The sequence below is a fragment of the Carcharhinus amblyrhynchos genome, chromosome 26 (genome assembly GCF_965287045.1).
Source record: "Carcharhinus amblyrhynchos chromosome 26, sCarAmb.v2.hapA, whole genome shotgun sequence".
In the NCBI taxonomy this organism is placed as follows: Eukaryota; Metazoa; Chordata; class Chondrichthyes; order Carcharhiniformes; family Carcharhinidae; genus Carcharhinus; species Carcharhinus amblyrhynchos.
This window is the reverse complement of record NC_137349.1, coordinates 38,160,502-38,181,993: the sequence shown is the minus strand read 5'-3', so window position 1 is coordinate 38,181,993 and position 21,492 is coordinate 38,160,502. Positions and strand designations below refer to the sequence as shown.

Genomic DNA, 21,492 nt, shown 5'->3' with positions numbered 1-21,492 from the left:
TCCCGGCGCAGCAATCACACTGCAGCTCACTGCAGCCTCTGTACCCCACCCTTCCCAATCTGTCCCCGTCCTCTTCAAACCGGGAGAGCAGAGCTGGCCCTGCTGCACAGCACAACACTGCCGCACAGCCAGGTGAGGTCTGCTCCCTGCCACAACACAGAATTCTCAGAATCATCAATCAACCACTACATTTAAATAGAACAGCAGGGGATGTGTACAGAGCTGCAGTTAGAAGACGGTAAGCGTGTGTGTGTCAGCTTGCTCGCTGACAGGATAGTTGCCAATGTAATGCGTCTCTCTGAATTAATACCCCTCACACATTCGCTTTTTCGGATTGTTAAACTGTTTGGTGCTGTTATCGCTTGAATCTGTAAACTTAGAGGCTAATTTCGGGAACCGTCGCTACGGTTCTGAACAGTTTGAATATTTCGGCTGCCGGTCGATGGAGATTCTTTTGCCTTTTTCTCCAGAGGAGGTGAAGTTGGCGATCGCAGTTTGATTGCTCATGGCTGCTCTCAATCTGCCTTTGTAATTGGTGGGAGGGAAGTGGGGGGGGGGGGGGGGGGGGGGGGGTGGGTGTGTAAAGGGCAAATGTCAGAAACAAATAAGGTTACAAATGTCTTTCCCCCACTGGGCGGCACGGTAGCACTGTGGTTAGCACTGCTGTTTCACGGGTCCTGGGTTCGATTCCTGGCTCGGGTCACTGTCTGTGGGGAGTTTGCACATTCTCCTCATGTCTGCGTGGGTTTCCTCCGGGTGCTCCAGTTTCCTCCCACAATCCAAAGATGTGCGGGTTAGGTTGATTGGCCGTGCTAAGAAATTGCCCCTTAGTGTCCAGGGATGCGTAGGTTAGAGGGATTAGTGGGTATAATATGGAGGTAGGGCCTGGGTGGGATTGTGTTCGGTGCAGACTCGATGGGCCAAAGGGCCTTTTTCTGCACTGTAGGGTTCTATGATTACAATGTTTAGCACTGCTGCCTCGAAGTACCAGGGACCCGGGTTCGATTCCCAGCTTAGGTCACTGCCTGTGCTCTATTTGTAGATACGCAGGGTAGAATAGGTGTAGGGTGATGCGGCGGAGCGGGCTTGTTGGGCCGAAGGGCCTGTTTCCCGTGCTGGGTTGTTCTTTGTTGTGCGGAGTCTGCATGTTCTCCCCGTGTCTGCGTGGGTTTACTCTGGATCCTCCCACAGTCTGAAAGACATGCTGGTTAAGCACACTGACCATGCTAAATTTGCCATCACTGTATCCGAACAGCCATTGGACTGTGGTGACTAGGATATTTTCGCAGGAACTTCATTGCAGCGTTAATGTAAGCCTACTCATGACACTAATAAATAAACTTCAAATAAAACCTCTGCTGACAATTGGGGTTTAGAAATGGGCTCTGAGGTATTATTTGGTGAAAGTATGACACATTGGAATCAAATTCTCCTGTCTGTTAATCTAACAAATGCTTGAGGCCGAATATTTTCACTAATCCGGCCTAGCAGTAAAGTGAGGCAGCAAAGCCTAACGTCGCCTTGGTAACAGGAACCAACTTGAAGAACTGTGTGGAAAATGCAAAGCTGCTTACTTCTCCCAGTCTTAGCGATAATCTTTACTCAGCAAACCTAGAGATGAGCAACTTCTAGCCCAAGACAAATGTTAGAAGGATGAATTATAGAATATCAATGAAGGAAGCCATTCAGCCAATCAGTCCTGTGCTGGTTCAGTGAAAGGATGTCAGTTAGCTCCATCCCTCTGCTTTCCCCCTGTAGCATTATAAACTGATCACTTAAAATGTATATCCCATTCCCCTTTTGGAAGTTACTATCGAATCTGCTTCCCTTCCCATTTCAGCTTACTCCCTGTCTGAAGAAGATTCTCCTCACCCTCCCCTCTGCTTCTTTTTCTCACTTTACTTTGTGCACTTGATACCCACATTCTTCAGCTCATTTCTCCTCCCTCCACCCCAACTTTCCTCACTGATGAATAGATCCTTGACGTCTCAAGATTCTCTGCCCTTTCCCTCCCCCCATCCCACAGCGTTCCCCTCCCGCCGCTAATAAGCAGCAGGATCTTCTAGTCCCACCACTGTCAATGGGGTTCCCCATTGAACCCACCCTTTGCCACCAGGAAAATAGCCTTAAGATCTCATCCGAGGATCTCTTACAGTGTCAGTCAATGGAGTGCTGTTCTCGTTGTTGGATGATGAAGAAGGTAACTCAGGTGGAGAACAGAGAGAGAGAGAGAAAGACCACACTGACATGGCTGCCTGACTGGTAACCTCCAGCTCCGATGCCACTTGGAGAGAGGAACCCCCCAAAGCACTGCAGTCCCCAGCCAGCATGACAGTGCCAATGCTAGAACACAGCAGCAGCCATCCATTGATGGAGCACACCACCCAGCCCCGTGCAAAGGTGAGCTTAATACAATGTCACACCCTCAAAACAGGGATCTTCCATCCCAGCATGCTAGATGAAGGAAGGAGAGAATAAAATGTTATAATGTTGATCCCATAAAGAGTGGAATAAACCAACTATCGATCACTACAGTTGAGGAATCAACAAAGGGTGATACAGCGTCCAAGGACGGAAAACAAAGATGAAAAGAAACACCGATATCAGAACAACCTCTGATTCAATAAAGTTTATCTGCAGCAGCAAAGCCTACCACTCCTCTGACAATCGTGACAACAAAATATGGAAGGGCTATAGGGCCTCCACACTGCCTAAACATAAGAACCTAAGAACTAGGAGCAGGAGTAGGCCATCTGGCCCCTCGAGCCTGCTCTGCCATTCAATAAGATCATGGTTGATCTTTTCATGGACTTAGCTCCACTTACCCGCCCACTCACCACAACCCTTAATTCCCTTACTGTTCAAAAATTAAGAACACTCAACGGTGTAGACTCAACTGCTTCACTGAGCAGAGAATTCCACAGATTCACAACCCTTTGTGTGAAGAAGTTCCTCCTCAGCTCAGTCCTAAATCTGCTTCCCCTTATTTTGAGGCTATGCCCCCTAGTTCTAGTTTCACCTGCCAGTGGAAACAACTTCTGTGCTTCCAATATCTATTTCCTTCATAATCTTATATGTTTCTATAAGATCTCCCCTCATTCTTCTGAATTCCAATGAGTATAGCCCCAGTCTACTCAGTCTCTCCTCATAATCCAACCCTCTCAATTCCAGAATCAACCTAGTGAATCTCCTCTGCACCCCCTCCAGTGCCATTATATCCTTTCTCAAGTAAGGAGACCAAAACTGTACACAGTACTCCAGGTGTGGCCTCACCAGCACCTTATACAGCTGTAACATAACCTCGCTGTTTTTAAATTCCATCCCTCTAGCAATGAAAGATAAAATTCCATTTGCTTTCTTAATTACCTGCTGCACGTGCAAACCAGCTCCTTGGGATTCCTGCACAAGGACACCCAGATCCCTCTGCACAGCAGCATGCTGCAATTTTTTTACCATTTAAATAACAGTCCATTTTCCTGTAATTCCTACCAAAATGGATGACCTCACATTTATCAACATTGTACTCCATCTGTCAGACCCTCGCCCACTCACTTAGACTATCTATATCCCTTTGCAGACTTTCAGCATCCTCTGCACACTTTGCTCTGCCATCCATCTTCGTGTCATCGGCAAATTTTGACTACACTCGGTCCCCAACTCCAAATCATCGATGTAAATTGTAAACAATTGCGGTCCCAGCACTAATTACTGAGGCACATCACTAGTCACTGATCACCAACCAGAGAAACACCCATTTACCCCCACTCTTTGCTTTCTGTTATGTTAGTTAACCAATCCTCTTTTCATGCTAATACATTACCCATAACACCGTGCACCTTTATCTTACGTAGCAGTTTTTGGTGCAGCACTTTGTCAAATCCAGATGCATCATATCCACAGGTTCCTCACTGTCCATTGCACATGTAATGTTCTTAAAGAATTCCACCAAATTAGTCAAACATGACCTTCCCTCTGAACTCAGAGACTTGAGGTGGGAGATGGGGAAGTAGTAATGAGGTAATGTGTGGGGTTAACTAGGATAACTTGGAGTGAGGTGAAGTGTGAGGGTCTGGCACACTCAGTTCAGTACCGGCCACAGTGATGTAAGTAAGAGAATACATGATTGTCAGTACACTGTTGGACAGAGCTGTGTATAAGCAAGCATGGAGATAGCTCTTTACTTGGACTTTTACTTCACCAATGAATATAGTTTCTACTAGTTAATAAATACATACTGTTGAACTACCTAGACCACAAATATCTTAAAAAGTCATAATGGACCTAGACCACAAACACCTTAAAAAGTCATAATGGACCTAGACCACAAACACCTTAAAAAGTCATAATGGACCTAGACCACAAACACCTTAAAAAGTCATAATGGGCCTAGACCACAAACACCTTAAAAAGCCATAATGGGCCTAGACCACAAACACCTTAAAAAGTCATAATGGGCCTAGACCACAAACACCTTAAAAAGCCATAATCGGCCTAGACCACAAACACCTTAAAAAGTCATAATGGACACACTCAATATCTTATATATATATATATATAAAAACATATATTATATAAATGTGTATGCGATGTTTAAGGCAAAAAGATGGACAACAACTGATAGGCTAATCAAATGTGGGGAGGGATTCTCCAATTTCGTTCACCCCACCACTTCTACCAGCAAGAACGGAGAGCTTGGCACTCAGCGGGACTGGAGAATCCCAGTGAGGGCAGGGTTACAGAATTTAGGCCATGGAGCAGATAAAACTCTTGGGCAGGATTTTCCAGCCACGCTTGCCGTGAAACCGGAAATCCCTACCTTAGGTCAAGGGACCTTTCCATGGTCCACCCTCCACCCACTGCAGTTCCCGTAGCAGGCAGGACAGGAAAACTGTCCCCTTGTCTGGTTGGATTATACCCATGTGTATTGGAAGAAATTAGGGAAGAGATAGCAGAGAGACACTATTACATGTATAAAAAATAATTAGAAAAGGGAATAGTACCAAAGGACTGACAGGCAGACAGTTAATGCAGTTTCCAGATTTAAAAACGGATATAGAGCAAGTCCACAGGCTGGTTAGTTTAATGTCAATGTTCGACAAGATAGTAGAATCCTTAATCAAAGATCGAATAGAAAAACTAGAGACTGGAAATAAAAGAAGGAGCAATCAGTATGGATTCCATCAGGGAAGGTTTTACTTAAGCAAGTTTCTTGAATTCTTTGAAGAATTAAACAGAAACATTAGACAAGGGTATTGTTATAGAATCACAGAATCCCTACAGTAGGGGGCCATTCAGCCCATCAAGCCTGCATTGACTACAGTCCCATCCATGCACTATCCCTGTAAGCCCACAGATTTACCCTGTCAGTCCCCCTGACACTAAGGGGCAATTTATCATGGCCAATCAACCTAACTCGCACATCTTTGGACTGTGGGACGAAACCCACACAGACACGGAGAGAACGTGCAGACTTCGCCCAGTGACCCAAGTCAGGAATTAAATCTAGGTCCCTGGGGCAATGAGGCAGCAGCGCAAACCACTGTGTCACCCCAAATGGGCATCGTTCAGTCCAGTTTCAGGAACTCATGGCAACAGTTCCACTGCATGGTGTGTTCCGGACATACCCACCAGATTTTTTTAAAGGGCCAGACTAATTAATGGCATGGAGTGGGCTTGCCATCCAATGAAGGACAGTGAACAGGCTCCCAAAGATGAAGGGCCAATGAGAGACCTCCCTAGCACTGTCGTATCAGCAGTTTCACCAACCAAGATGGGAGCTACAGATACAACCTATATAGACAGAGATAGAGAAGGTGCTTCAACACAAAGGTCGTCCCCGAAACAAAGTTCAGCATTTTTCATGTATAGGAAACCACGGTTGCCTGGCTGTGATGGTGGAGGGACAGCCCATCCACAGGGTGGTCAATAGCCACAGTTTGGCCTGGCACCCATGGCAAGGTTCCTTTATGGGATGAAGCGTGACCCTCCTTCCCTCTTTTTCGACATGAGCCCACCAAAGTTGCCTGGCCATGGTCCAGGCCGATAACGCTTGCCCGCATTGCTGACTGGAAACCCCTTTGGACACCGCTTGGCACAACATTGAGGGCCGAAGGGCCTGTACTGTGCTGTAATGTTCTAAGGGGCAATTTTGCATGGCCAGTGCACCTAACCCGCACATCTTTGGACTATTGGAGGAAACCGGAGCACCTGCAGGAAACCCATGTAGACGGGGAGAACGTGCAAATTCTACAGTCACCCAAAGCCAGAATTGAACCCAAGTTCCTGACACTATGAGGCAGCAATGCTAACCACCGTGCCACAATATGTTACAGCTCAGTTCATTCTGGGAGTCTGCGTTGCCATGGTGACATGCTTATTATAGTCTGGAGCTGTGGACAGTGATGGCAGCGGTTCCAATTTTTCTTTCCATCAGATGGCTGACTAGGAATTTGTCCCTCCTCCGTCTCCTCCCGCCTGTCACTGGCGCGTGTTGAAAGGAGAGACAGGTTGACACTGTTTGGCTGTGTTGTAAACATGTTTACCTTGGCCATCACGTCTTGGGGTGGGACTCAAGCCCAGAACCTCTGACTGAGAAGCAGAGATGCTAGCCAGAACAACAAGAGCTTCCTGGGGGTAAATTAGGACACTAAAAAAAAAGCTCTGGGTTCTTTCACAGAAGGATACAATTGGAAATTATGAGACATTTTATGGAAATGTATTTAGACTACGCTTGGAATACTGTAAACAGTTCTCGTCTTTGTTGTATGTTGGTTGGACTGACTGAATGCTGATATATCCAAACAATAACTGGTTTATTAGATATAAGTGAACTAGATATACAGATAAACACAGCGAGGTGTTACTCTGCTGAGATGTGGAGATGCCAGCGTTGGACTGAGGCGGGCATGGTAAGAAGTCTCACAACACCAGGTTAAGGGAAGCCATTTGGCGTGCTGCTCCTTCAGACAAAGGAGCAACACTCCAAAAGCTCTTGATACCAAATAAATCTGTTGGACTTTAACAATGGTGTTGTGAGATTTCTTACTGCTATTCTGCTAAACCTAGCAGCATTGTCCCCAGGACTTGCATTCATGTGTCTCTCATGTCATCATCATGGGTACAGCGATTCACACAGTCCAACACATTAATGCTCCTAATATGACAATCTGTATATGGTAAAAGGAACATAAAGGGGCTGTAAAATGTAAGATGTAAAAACATTTACTTACATGGCGAAAAACTGCAGCAGGCAACGGTGCAGAGGGACCTCGGGGTCCTTGTGCATGAGTCGCAAAAAACCCAGCCTGCAGGTGCAGCAGGTGGTCAGGAAGGCGAATGGGATGCTGGCCTTCATAGCGAGGGGGATTGAATATAAAAGTAGGGAGGTCTTGCTGCAACTGTGCAGGGCACTGGTGAGGCCACAGCTGGAGTACTGTGTGCAGTTTTGGTCGCCGCACTTACGCAAGGATATTTTGGCCTTGGAGGGAGTGCAGAGGAGGTTTACTAGGCTGATACTGGAGTTGAGGGGGTTGAACTATGAGGAGAGGCTGAACAAGCTAGGCTTGTACTCGTTAGAGTTTAGAAGAATGAGGGGAGATCTCATTGAGACATATAAGATGATGAATGGGATGGATAGGATAGAGGTGGAGAGACTCTTCCCGCTCAGAAAGGACAGTAGGACTAGAGGGCACAGCCTCAAGATAAAGGGGGGACGGTTTAGAACAGAGTTGAGGAGGAACTTCTTCACTCAAAGGGTGGTGAATCTCTGGAATTCTCTGCCCATTGAAGTGATGGAGGCTGCCTCGCTAAATATATTTAAGATGCGGGTTAATAGGTTTTTGATAGGCAAGGGGATTAAGGGTTATGGGGAGAGGGCAGGAATGTGGAACTGAGACATGACAGATCAGCCATGATCTTATTGAATGGCGGGGCAGGCTCGAAGGGCTAGATGGCCTACTCCTGCTCCTATTTCTTATGTTGTTATGGAACAGTATTGCAACTGAGAGATTATACCTCATCAGGAAGGAAATAATTTCTCCTGAAAAGGCTCAAAGGGCCAAATGGCCTACTCCTGCTTCTAATTTTTATTTAAAGGAAAAGATTGAGGGCGAATAAGTGTTTCAAGATTATAGAAGGATTTGATACAGTAGACATGGAGAAGCTGTTTCCACTGACTCTGTTAGAGAGTCGGTGCAAACACGGTGGGCTGAGTGGCCTCTTCTGTGCTGTCGGGATCCTATGATTTGCAGATGAGCATAAAAATAAGCTAGCCACTAATTAATCTGGTCAGAAATTGAGAATAAATTCCTTTTGCCAGAGAGCAATGATAATATAGAAGCAGCTACCACAGGGAGAAGTTGAGGTGAATAATATTGATGATTTTAAGGAGGGGCTGGATAAGCACATGCGAGAGAAAAGAACAGGAAGGTATGCTGATGTGGTCAGATAGAGTGGATATGGTGTTTTAACATTGGCAAGGACCTGATGGGCTGAATGGCCTGTTTCTGTGCTATAAGTTGTAACACTTTGTCATATTGCACAGTATCAGTCTCCTCCATAGTGATTACTTTGAAAACAGCATCTTAGGAAGGGATTTCCAGAGATTCCACAAACAACAATTCCAACCACAGTCAATGCACTGATTCTGTCAATGGCTGATCAGTCAGCCTATAATATTTTCCATGACTTCCCTGCATTCCTGCCTCTGGATTAATGCGACTTGCATTGCTTTCCCAGAAAAAGCAATTCAGACCAATATTCTTATTTCCTGTTTTTTTTTCCCCCTTTGGGCTGCATGTACTAACATCAGGTGGTAGTTTCCTGTTCTGTCAGGGCTGCGTGGGAATATTATCTACATTACGGCATCGTTTAGGAGTCCAATCATGTGGGAAAGGGTCAGTGAAAGAACCTTCATTCTGACACGTGTTGGATTGAACCTGACTGCACTATCAGACCTTGGTTAAACAGGGTCACCTTGAATTCTTAGACTGGTTCGCAATTTATACGGTGTTTTTGGAATGGACTACTCTCATGAACTTTAAGATTTTTGTTTTGTGTTTGTATGTGCGTGCATGTGTGCAAGTACATGTGCGTGTTTGCGTGTGTGTGTCTGTGTGTGTGTGTGTGTGTGTGTGTCTGTGTGTGTGTGTGTGTCTGTGTGTGTGTGTCTGTGTGTGTGTGTGTGTGTGTGTGTGTCTGTGTGTGTGTGTGTGTGCTCTCATCTAGCCATCGCAGCTGAATTCTCAAGCAAGCATATTTCAGGATCTGTGAAGCTGAGTGTTGGTTTTCATGTTGCCAGCCACACATCAGCAGGTATAAGGTAATTGCAGCCTTTGGCTGTCTTTATAACCCTGTACTGGTACTACAGTGTCTAAAGTCAGTAAAAGAGACTTGCATTTATACAGCCTACAAGAACTGATTTCTCAGCCCAGTTTCTATTACCAAGAAATGTGCATCTTCATAAGAATAACCCGTCTCCACTCACCCACACCTCTTCTGCCTCCAGACTTGCTTATTCCAATGCCCTCCTTGTTTTCCTTCCATTTTGCATCCTCCATAATTCCAGATTAATCCACAACTCAGCTCCCTGTATCCTAACTCATACCAAATCCTATTCAGAGCATGTTCACTACTGACCTACATCCCTTCCTACTCCAGCCCCTCCTCAATTTTAAAATACTCATTGTTGCCCAACAACCCACTCCCCAGTTTTGGCCACCCTAATGTTCATCACACTCCTATAGCTGGCTGAGCCTTCAGCTGTGTAGACTCTATAATCTCTGGAAATCCTTTCCTAAACACCTCTGCCTCTCCACCTCTCAAAATTTAAAACACTCTCTTCAAGCTACACCTTTGATCAAGTTGTATTAAGAACTCCTTGGTGACTCTATGCCAAATCGTAATTGATTTTTGATTTGATTTGTTGTCACATGTATTAGCATACAGTCAAAAGTATTGTTTCTTGTGCGCTATACAGACAAAGCATACTGTTCATAGAGAAGGAAAGGAGAGATTGCAGAATGTAGTGTTGCAGTCATAGCTAGGGTGTAGAGAAGGATCAACTTAATGCAAGATAAGTCCATTCAAAAGTCTCACCAGCTCAGACCAGCTCTGAAGGATCATCTAGACTCGAAAGACAGAATAATCCAACCCCATTTGTCTAAATTCCTACTCGGCCATCAATGGCATTTCACATTCTTCGCTAAAATTACAATGGTGGGTGGGATGGGAGAATTCTGGCCAAAATGTTGCCTCTATTCTCTCTCCACAGATGCTGTCAGACCCACTGAGCTGTTCCAGCATTTTTCTGTTTTTGCTTCAGATTCCAGCATCTGCAGTGTTTTGCTTTTATCCATTCAAAAGTCTGATGGCAGCAGGGAAGAAGCTGTTCTTGAGTCAGTGGGTACATGATCTCAGTCTTTTGTATCTTTTTCCCGACAGAAGAAGGTGGAAGAACAAACATCTGGCATGTGTAGGGTCCTTGATTATGCTGGCTGCTTTGCCAAGGCAGCAGTAAGTGTAGACAGAGTCAATGGATGGGAGGTTGGTTTGAGTGATGGACTGGGCTTCATTCAAGATCCTCTGTAGCTTGTTGAGATCTTAGGCAGAGCAGGAGTCATGATAATGCTCTTATAAAGCATCTCGGGATGTTTTACTGTATAAAAGGTGCAATATAAATGCAAGTTGTTACAGACTTTGTGAGCAGCACAGTGACACAGTGGTTAGCAGTGCTGCCTCATAGCACCAGGGATCCAGGTTCGATTCTTGGCTTGGGTCACTGGCTGTGCGGGGTCCGCATGTTCTCCCCATGTACTCCTGTTTCCTCCTACAGTCCGGTTAGGAGCACTGGCCACGCTAAATTCTCCCTCAGTGTAACTCAAACAGATGCTGGAGTGTGGTGACTAGGGAATTTTCACAGTAATTTCATTGCACTGTTAATGTAAACCTACTTGTGACACCAATAAATAAATAACAAACTTCAATAAATACCCATCAGTCCATGAAGAGTGTTAAAATATTCAGAGGATGTGATAAGGTATGTTTAATGTAAGTTTATTACTAACTACCCACTCAAAAATCTAACCTCCTTTCTTTTTCGCTAGTAATTGTGTATTTTTACAGCTAATAAACACAGTTCACCTTCCCTCTTTATCCCTAAAGTCGCTGTTACGTAGTGTCTTTGACAACTTCAGCACAGCCCAGAATATTCAGCGTGTAGAATTCTACAATGTCAAAGTATGGTCACCATTATAAAGCAGGAATGGAGCTGCCTACTTGCGTCCAACAATCTCCACAGGCAGCACTGAAATAATAATCAGATCGTTTTCACCGCTGTCTGCCGAGAGATAAGTAATGGCCAGAAAATACTCCCATGCACATCTTCAAATAGTGCCACAGGGACTTCTACTTTTTTTTAAAAAATGTTTACTCCATCCTACAAGTTACAAAGTCAATGTTCAGAGTGGACTGGGAAAACCCAAATCCAATCCTGACTCGCTCCAAAAAAACCAAATTCAAAATCCAATTGAACCCAATTCTTGGTCCCCATAAGAGAGATAGACAAAGGTCCAAACTGACAAGAGAAAACACCGCAGCCCCTCCTGGGTGTGACCTTAGCCAATTGAAACTTTTATATCCACAGAACAGGCAAAGCCTCATGTTCACACTTCATCTGAATGGCAGCATCTCCAACTCCCCCTATCAGCGCACTGCGACGTCAATCTGGGTATTCCATAGAGGTCCCTGGAGTGGGATTTGGATCCATTAACTTCTGATTCAGACAGCAGGCCATTATCACTGAGCCTCATGTTAGACAAATAGTGCTGGTCACTGGCATCCGTCTTGTCCCCATTGGGGTTGCCGCCAGCTCCCAGCAGGCACATCTCACTCAGCCTGTGACACTAAGATGCCAGCAAAAGCGACACTCGATTCTTCCTGCTGCTTGCATTATTAATCCAGTCGCTTTCTCTTCAGGTCTTCACGCAGATTATATTTTCTGCCTTCATAAAGTGAGCACACCTCAAAGTGAAATAACCTGCTGACTGATGCTGCGCCGACAGTGTCCTGAACATTCAGCGATGAGGACAGAGGGAAATGAATTGTTAATTGTTAATTGCGATCACTGAGCCTATTCACTGAATTCTTCCATGGTCACCACAGTCCTATTAACAGTAAGGAACAAATGACATGACTATCTCTCTCTGGGCCTGGCTGATGAATGAGTTGCATTGTGAATGCTGAGTGGAGTTTTAAGCGATGTTATCCGACCCAGGGGAAGTGGTAGCAAATTTCCTCACCGCCGGGCTTTCAAACTCTACATGTGTCAATGAGGTTCATTGAATGCAACCTACACCATATCGAATGGAGACTGAGAGTAACAGCAGGGGGATGGTCATCACCATGAGCAGGAATTGCTTACAGCAAGAATGGGGGAAAGGAACAAGGGTCTAGATCCCCGTCACCATAGCTTACTACGTGAGATAGTGCAAGCTATATCCAAGCCAGAAGTTTAGGTTTATGTTGACTTAGGTGGTGGTACCGGAGTGATACTGTCGTAGAATCATAGAATCCCAGCAGTGCAGAAGGAGGCCACTTGGGCCATCATGTGTGCATCGACAACAATCACACCCTAGCCCCGTAACCCCACATATTCACCCTGCCAATCCCCATGACACTAAAGGACAATTTAGCATGGCCAATCCACCTAACTTCCACATCTTTGGACTGTGATAGGAAACCAGAGCACCTGGAGGAAACCCACGCAGACACGGGGAGAACATGCAGACTCCACACAGACAGTGACCCAAGCTGGGAAATCATCCCTGGTGCTGTGAGGCTCTGTGCCGCTCTGGACTATAAATCCAGAGACTCAGGGTGATGCTCTGAGGACCCGGCTTCAAATCCCACCAAGGCAGATGGTGAAATTCAAATTCAATGTAAGTCTGGAATTAAAAATTTACTGATGACCATGAAATTATCGTAAAAACCCTTCTGGCTCTCTAATGTCCTTACCCGTTCGGGCCTACATGTGACTCCAGACCCACAGTAATGTGGTTGACTCTTAAATGCGCTCTGAAATAATCAGTTCAAGTTCAATTAGAGATGGACAATAAATGCTGACCCAGCCTGCGATACCCACATCCCATGAATGAATAAGACAAAGTTAATCTTGACGAGGGTGGGCACAGTGCAAACAGAATCTGCCTCATTCACTCTGCCAACCACAGGAATCGGAGCGGGCGAGGGGCGGACAATGGAAGGTCCATTGACCTCAGGTGGGATTTTCCGGTCTTGGGTACAGCAAGGTTGTAAAATCCCTCCCATTGTCTCTGGCCTGAGTTTTCCTGCTTTTCATTGCCCCCTGCTAGAACGAGTATACGTGACGTAGAGATGCCGGCGTTGGACTGGGGTAAACACAGTAAGAAGACTCACAACACCAGATTTGAGTCCAACCAGTTTAACTGGCTGGACTTAAACTTTGGAATGAATGTACACCATGTGTGGCCTTTGGGGTTCCAGTGGTTTCATTTTGGCTTTAATGCTCTCCTGTGGTTAAAGCTGACTTTTTGGTGCTGAGTGTGCTGGGTGACACAAGAAAGGCTACATTTCTGTGAAGATAGAGGAGTGAACCCAACTAGTGACAAATATTCCCTGGCATTGCGGAAGGAAGCAAGGACGAGAAAAAGGTAAAGACCTGTCACAAAGTGGCTCAAGGAACTTACTTGGGATCTTGGCATCACTGGCAAGGTCAGTATTTATCATCTACCCCTGTAAAGGTGGTAGTGGGCCTTCTGTTTGTACCGCTGCAGTCTGTGTGCTAACTGCTGTTAGGTAGGTCGGTCGGTCGGCAGGCTGAAGGTTGTGGCCCAATGATGATTTGAGTTTGAACGTTCTGCGGTTTGGAAGGAAATTTGCTGGCGAAATCAGAGGAAATGCTGCTTTAGAACTGACTTGATGATGATGACATCAGCACCATGGAGCAAAGGTCAAAGATCACTATTTAAAATGTTTGAGATGACCCCCGAACTTTCACCCAAAAATGCAAAAAAGAAGAAAGTCTGTGATCATAGTCAACCTTTCAGTGGTCAGATTACTTGCCTCCATGATGGCCCAGACTGCTATTTTTTTCACATTTAAAACAGTAAATCCCTACCTAGGGCCTTGGCTCAGAGATAGAATGGCCTCCTCTGAGTCAGAACAATAAACCTAGTCCTACTTCAGAGATATCATCCTGCCTGACACTCCGGTACAATGCTGAGGGAGTGCTGCACAGTTGAAGGTGCTGTCTTCGGACAAGGGCCTTTATGTGCATGTAAAAGATCCCAAGGCTGTGTTTGAAGATGTGCAGGAGTGTTTTTCCCAGTGTCCTGGCCAGTATGTATCCTACAACCAAACTGCTATAGAAACGCAAATGATTCCTTTACCCACTTCTAAAGTATCATAGAATCATAGAACCCTACAGTGCAGAAAGAGGCCCTTCAGCCCATCGAGTCTCCACCGACCACAATCCCACCCAGGCCCAACCCCCACATATTATTACCGGCTAATCCCTCTAACCTACGCATCTTAAGACACTAAGGGGCAATTTTAGCACAGCCAATTAACCTAACCCACACATCTTTAGACTGTGGGAGGAAGCCGGAGCACCCAGAGGAAACCCAAGCAGACACAAGGAGAATGTGCAAGCTCCACACAGACAGTGACCCAGGCCGGGAATCGAGCCCAGGACCCTGGAGCTGTGAAGCAGCAGTGCTAACCACTGTGCTACCATGCCACCCAAGAAGTATGACAAGAGTACATAAGAATATGAGAACTAGGGGAAGGAGTAGGCCATCATGGCCCCTCAAACCTGCTCCACCAATCAATACAATCATGGCTGATCTTTCCATGGACTTGACTCCACTTACCCGCCCGCTCACCATAACCCTTCACCTTTCCACCCTTCACTCACAGTCCTAGTCCCAGTTTGAAATCTCATTCTTGAACCTGCACAACTCCCTGCAGTTTTTAGTCAGCTTGAGCTAAAGCTGAAGAAGGTCACCATCCGAGTATTGCAGAGCCTGAGGAGAAGGAATGGGATATCGCAGTGCTTGAGAATTCTCCCCGGTGTGGTGCTGCTGCCTCCATGGGCCAGAGCTTTATCACCATTCATGCCGGTGGCACTTTCCCATCCCGCTACAGAAACTTGGTGAGGCGCCAAATTCTCTGACTGGCACGGTAGCACAGTGGTTAGCACTGCTGTTTCACAGCTCCAGGGTCCTGGGTTCGATTCCCGGCTCAGGTCACTGTCTGTGTGAAGTTTGCACATTCTCCTCGTGTCTGCGTGGGTTTCCTCCGGGTACTCTGGTTTCCTCCCATCGTCCAAAGATGTGCAGGTTAGGTTGATTGGCCATGCTAAGAAATTGCCCCTTAGTGTCCGGGAATGTGTAGGTTAGAGGGATTAGTGGGTATAATATGTAGGGATATGGGGGTAGGGCCTGGGTGGGATTGTGTTCGGTGCAGACTTGATGGGCTGAAGGGCCTCTTTCTGCACTGTAGGGTTCTATGATCTATGATCGATGACCTCGCCACAGCAGGAGCATGGTGTGAACGGCCAGTAAGATTGCGACCACGTAAACCAGCCAGGAGAGCCTGTGGGAATGCACAGCCATGGATGGTGTTGGCATGGCAACTCCAGTCCAGGATATATTCCTGGAGGTGCCATCACATGACCTCCTGCCTCAACTTCCCCATCACCCCACATCCAGACATTAGTCATCCAACAGAGTCCATCTGCTCAGAGCTCTGCCTTCCCGCATTTGCAACGTGAACTGACACTTGAAGTTTATTTATTAGTCACAAGTCAGCTTACATTACCACTGCAATGAAGCTATTGCAAAAATCCCCTACTCGCCACACTCTGGTGCTTGTTCGGGTCAATGCGCCTGACCAGCACGTCTTTCAGTCTGTGGGAGGAAACCGGAGCACCCGGAGGAAACCCACGCAGACATGAGGAGAGTATGCAAACCCTGTACAGGTAGTGACCCAAGGCCGGGAGTCGAACCTGGGCCCTTGGCCCTGTGAGGCAGCAGTGCTAACCACTGTGCCACCGTGCCATCCCTTCATCGCCTGATTGGATGATCTGTGACTGTCAGTCAAACAGCCTCAGTTCCCACTTTGCTATGATAACAGTATGATTTGTTCTCCTGAGTCCCACGGCAATGTCCAGAGACTACTGCTATCTGCACAGGTCAGGTCAATTCTGGAGAGTTGGCAACTCCGTGTAGAAGATGACCAAGCACTTTAGCCTCAAACAGGGAGATAAACCAACATTTTTACATGAATACAGACAGTGATAGGATTACTGGTGTACCCTATACATGGAACCTGCTTTCTGAAGGCGTAACCCATAAACACTCTTGAACAAATCAGAGAATGTGGAACCAATAACCTTTCCCTGGACTTAAACCTAAGGGTAGAGTTGATGATCAGGTGGATCAGACATGGTAGAATCATAGAAGCCCCCCAGAGGGAGGCCATATGGCCCGTTGAGTCTGTACTGAGTCTGATAGAGCATCTTACCGACCCAACTACCCAATCCCCAACACACACACGCATGCACACTGACCGTGTTCCTTCACCCGTGTAACTTCTGGTATTTGCCTCATTCAGGTGATCCAGGTAGACAGCCAGGTAAACCTCCTGTCAGCTTTAACAGGTGAATGTCCTTTTTGATTCTCTTAATTTGCCCATCAGGTTGGATAACTCCTTGCTGGAGTCTCGCCACATAGTCCACAATGGCCTACTCTACCCTAACACCATTTATCAGTGGCGCTGAGCCATCAAATATTAACTGGTCAGCATTGTGAGTTAGTGCCGGCGTCTGGTGAGCTCTTCAGTCTCCTATTGGCAGTACATTTATAATTTGCTTTCCTTTGCCACGTGCAGTGTGACTTAAGTTTGACCGCAGGATCGGACAAGAACCAAAGACAAGGGGCAAGAGGCTCCAACTGGAACAGGGAATAGTCTGGAGCACTGTGAGCCGTTTCTGTCCTCTTACTTAAGGAAAGATATTGGTCAAATTCTCCGACCTCACCCTTAGCTGGGATTCTCCAGTCCCGCTGCTGTGAATGGGGATTTGGCTGAGCGCCAAATTCTCCCTTCTCACTGCAGCGGCGATAGTGTGTGCAAGATCAGAGAATTTTGGCCATTATTTCAGCACAATGGTTAGCACTGCTGCCTCAAAGGGCCAGGGATCTGAGTCCAATTTCAGCCTCGAGCGACAAACTGCACATTCTCCCCATGTCTGCTTGGGTGTCCTCCAGGTTCTCTGGTTTCCTCCCACACTCCAAAGATGGGCAGCACAGTAGCACAGTGGTTAGCACTGCTGCTTCACAGCTCCAGGGACCTGGGTTTGATTCCCGGCTCGGGTCACTGTCTGTGTGGAGTTTGCACAGTCTCCGCGTGTCTGCATGGGTTTCCCCCGGGTGCTCCGGTTTCCTCCCACAGTCCAAAGATGTGCTAAAATTGCCCCTTAGTGTCCTGAGATGCATAGGTTCGAGGGATTAGAGGGTAAATATGTAGGGATATGCGGTGGGACCTGGGTGGGATTGTGGTCAGTGCGGACTCGATGGGGTGAATGGTCTTTTTCTGTACTGTAGGGTTTCTATGATTTCTATGTGCAGGTTAGGTTGATTAGCCATGCTAAATTGCCCTTTAGTGTCAGGGGGACTGGTAGGGTAAATGGATGGGGTTACGGGGATAGGGCCTGGGTGGGATTGTTGTCAGCGCAGGCTTGACTGGCTAAATGGTCTCCTTGTGCACTGTAAGGATTCTATGATTTCAATGGAGGCAGTTCAGAGAAGGTTCACTAGGATGATCCCAGATATGGAGGGATTGTTTTATGAGGAAAGGTTAAACAGGTTGGGACTCATTGGAATTTAGAAGAATGAGAGGGGATCTCATTGAAACATATCGGATTCTTAAGGGACTTGATAGAGTAAATGGGAGAGTCCAGGACCACAGGGCAGGGTCTCAGAATAAAGAGGCGCCAATTTAAGACTAAGATGAGGAGGAATTTCTTCTCTTAGAGGGTTGTGAGTCTTTGGAACTCCGTGTCGCAGAGAGCTGTGGGTGCAGAGTCCTGGTGTATATCTAAAGCTGAGTTTGTTCGATTTTTGATCAGGGTTAGAGGTAAGGGCAGGAAAGTGAATTTGAGGAAAGTTAGAATTAGCCATGATCCCATTTAATGGTGGAGCACTCTCGAGGGGCTGAATGGCCTGCTGCTGTTCCTATTTCTTAGGACCTTATAAGGAACAGGGAGTGAGGGGCTAGGAACCACGGATCTTTGCAGCAGCCAAGCGGAAGAGAACACAGGAAAATTGGCCTTCATATCACACATTACTGCAGCACCTGCACGTGCAAAACACAAATTTCCTCACGACATATCCATATTGTCCAAACCACAAATCTTCCTGAATACCATTCTGTTCACAGATTATACCAACTGCAGCAGACAATTACAGGTTAATAATATGCGTTTGAATTGCAATGCAATCAATTACATCTTACTGGGACATTAAATCTGTGTAATTAGTCATTTGATAGCTCAATAAATAATTCACTGGTCAATGTACAGACAGGAAGCAGGGGTTACTGACCAATCAGTCTTCCATGCAATTTTTCAGTGATGGAGTACTGTTCCAGTGACAAGCAGTCACACAAGAGCAACTGAATTAAATTTACTGACTATTAAAGGAAAAGGAGATGAGCAATGTTCCCTCTCATTTGGTTTTACCTGTTGCACGGCACAATCCCTTTAAGATTGATGCAAAATGAGTGCCTGTGTCAAGTTGCTGCCTTGAACTCAGGTGAGGGTGATAGTTGAGGGAGAGCTTCCAATCTGGGGTCACAGACACACGAGCGAAATAGGGATGGTTATAGGAGACTGTTTTAAATAAGGATCAGAGCCTCGGGACGTTCCTGGAAATCAACTGTTACATGTTTTGATGTTTTTCTCTTTTACTCCACAGGTGTGTCGGTCCACCTTGTTGTCTAACGAGGGGCACACACGTGGTGGGTCGTGCAAGGGCTGCTCTTGGATGTTTCGAGAGTAGCCTAGTACTTCGCGTTGTTTGTGTACGCTTAAAACTGGACCAACAGATGGGCACCACGACAGCTCAGTGACTATCACTGTTTGCTGTGCAGATACATGGATTTGGGCCGGTGTCTGTGGGAGTTTGCACATTCTCCCTGTGGTTGCGTGGGTTTTCTCCGGGTGATCCGGTTTCCTCCCACACCCCAAAGATGTGCTCTTAGGCTGATTGGTGTAACAAATTTTCCCTAAATTACTCTCCCCTCAATCTGGTTTCCAATGGGGGTACCATAAGCATAGACATGGGTCAAGGGTGGAAGAGGAAAAGCACATTGTAAAATGGCGGCGTGGGCTCGTTGGGCCGAAGGGCCTGTTTCCCGGGCTGTGTTGTTCTTTGTTCTTTGTTCTTAGGGTCGTCTATACTTGGGGCTAGAGTTATAATCTAATCCATCATGGATACCAGGAATATTATCGGGAGAAGGGGCAGCACGGTAGCAGGTTGGTTAGCACTGCTGTCTCACAGTGCCAGGGACCCGGATTCAATTCCCGGCTTGGGTCACTGTCTGTGCGAAGTCTGCACATTCTCCCCGTGCCTGCGTGGGTTTCTTCCGGGTGCTCCGGTTTCCTCCCACAATCTGAAAAGACATGCTGGTTCGGTGCATTGTCCATGCTAAATTCTCCCTCAGTGTACCCGAACAGGAGCCGGAGTATGGCGACTAGGGGGATTTTCACAATAACTTAATTCCAGTCTTAGTGCAAGCCTACTTGTGGCACTAATAAATAAACTTAAAAAGTGTCTCAGGATTGCAGAGCCATGACTCAGGTTGGGAATGAGGGGGGTCAGGGCTCAGGGGAGGGGGGTGGGTGTGGGGGTGGTCACTGGGAGCAGGGGGTAGTTACTCAGGGAAGACTTGGAGGTGAGGGAAGGAGACTCCGGTCCAGAACGGGGAAGAGAGCCAACCTGAGAAAGACAACCTGAGGTTTCCTTCTGATATGGGAGACAGCCTCCCTGGAAGACCCTCCACAGGGGAAGGAAGTTCGGGCCAGTGCTACGGGTGGGTGGCCGGTCATTGCTGATGGATTTACTCGTATGTTGGCTGGAGCAGGGAGGCTATGATCTTATTTCAGACTAGCTCGATTCACTCAGTCTACTCGGTCACATTGTGCGGTGTGGGCTATTGCCCGCTCAGCAAGTGACTCAAGAACTGGGCATCAACGTGGTGGCCATCACGAGTCACTGGCTGTAGGACACAGATCCTAAAGGTGATTGGGCAAGCGGAGCACCCGAGGAGGCAAATGCAGACCGTCAAGTCTCCTCTTTGATATCGCAGTGAGAAGAGCAAAGGAGAGATGGAGCTTGTTGAATCTGCTATCATTCATCTGGCTCGTGGACAGGAGAGGAGATGTTAATGGAGACGCCTGGATCATCAGAGGCATGGGCAAAACCCAGAGGAGGAAGGGGTGGCTGGGCTTACTCCACAGGCAGAGGAAGGACCCCAGAGGGTGGGTGCTTGGAGACAGTTCCACAACCCGGGCTGTACAGACAGTGCCTGATATTCCTGTAAATGTCCGAGAACCAGTGTCGCTAAAGACTTTGTATGCTAAGGGAACTGGTTACTCACATGCACACTGCTGCAGGATTTGGTGCCACCGGGACTTCAAGGGCAGCCACTGCCTGTCGCATTAAAGTAAGAAGTCTGACAACACCAGGTTTAAGTCCAACCAATTTATTTGATAGTAAACTCACAAGCTTTCGGGGTTTGCCCCTTCGTCAGGTGAATGGCCATGTGAGTTTACTATCAAATAAATCGGTTGGACTTAAACCTGGTGTTGTCAGACTTCTTACTGTGTTTACCCCAGTCCAACGCCGGCATCTCCACATCATGTAGCATTAAAGGTCAGAGCCGTGCTCACTTTTACAGGACTGTCGCCTTTCAGGGCTCCACAGGCTGACCTCTGTGGGATTTTGCAAACCTCCACACACAAGTCCATCCAGGAGGTCACAGACGCAATCTCTGTGATGGCACACACCTTATCCACTTTGACCAAGGAAGCAAAGATACTGGAGCGATGGGTTTGCATAAATATCTTGGACAAAGAGGCAGCACGGTGGCACAGTGGTTAGCACTGCTGCCTTACAGCACAGGACCCAGGTTCCACTCCTGGCTTGGGTCACCGACTGTGTGGAGTCTGCAGGTTCTCCCCTGTGGCTGCGTGGGCTTCCTCCAGGTGCTCCAGTTTCCTCCCACTATTCAAAGATGCGTGGGTTAGGTGGATTGGCCGTGCCAAATTGCCCTTAGTGTCAGGGGGACAAGCTAGGGTAAATACATGGGGTTATGGGGATAGGGCCTGGGTGGAATTGTGGTCAGTGCAGACCCAATGGGCCGAATGGCCTCCTCCTGCACTGTAGGGATTCTATG

General features: G+C 46.9%; 1 protein-coding gene across 6 annotated transcripts in view; it reads right to left on the bottom strand.

The window, feature by feature from the left end:
- The window catches only part of LOC145358777 (ankycorbin-like), a 123,007-nt gene that overhangs the window by 87,556 nt on the left and 13,959 nt on the right, over positions 1-21,492 (bottom strand). The gene's annotated exons all lie outside the window — the stretch shown is intronic.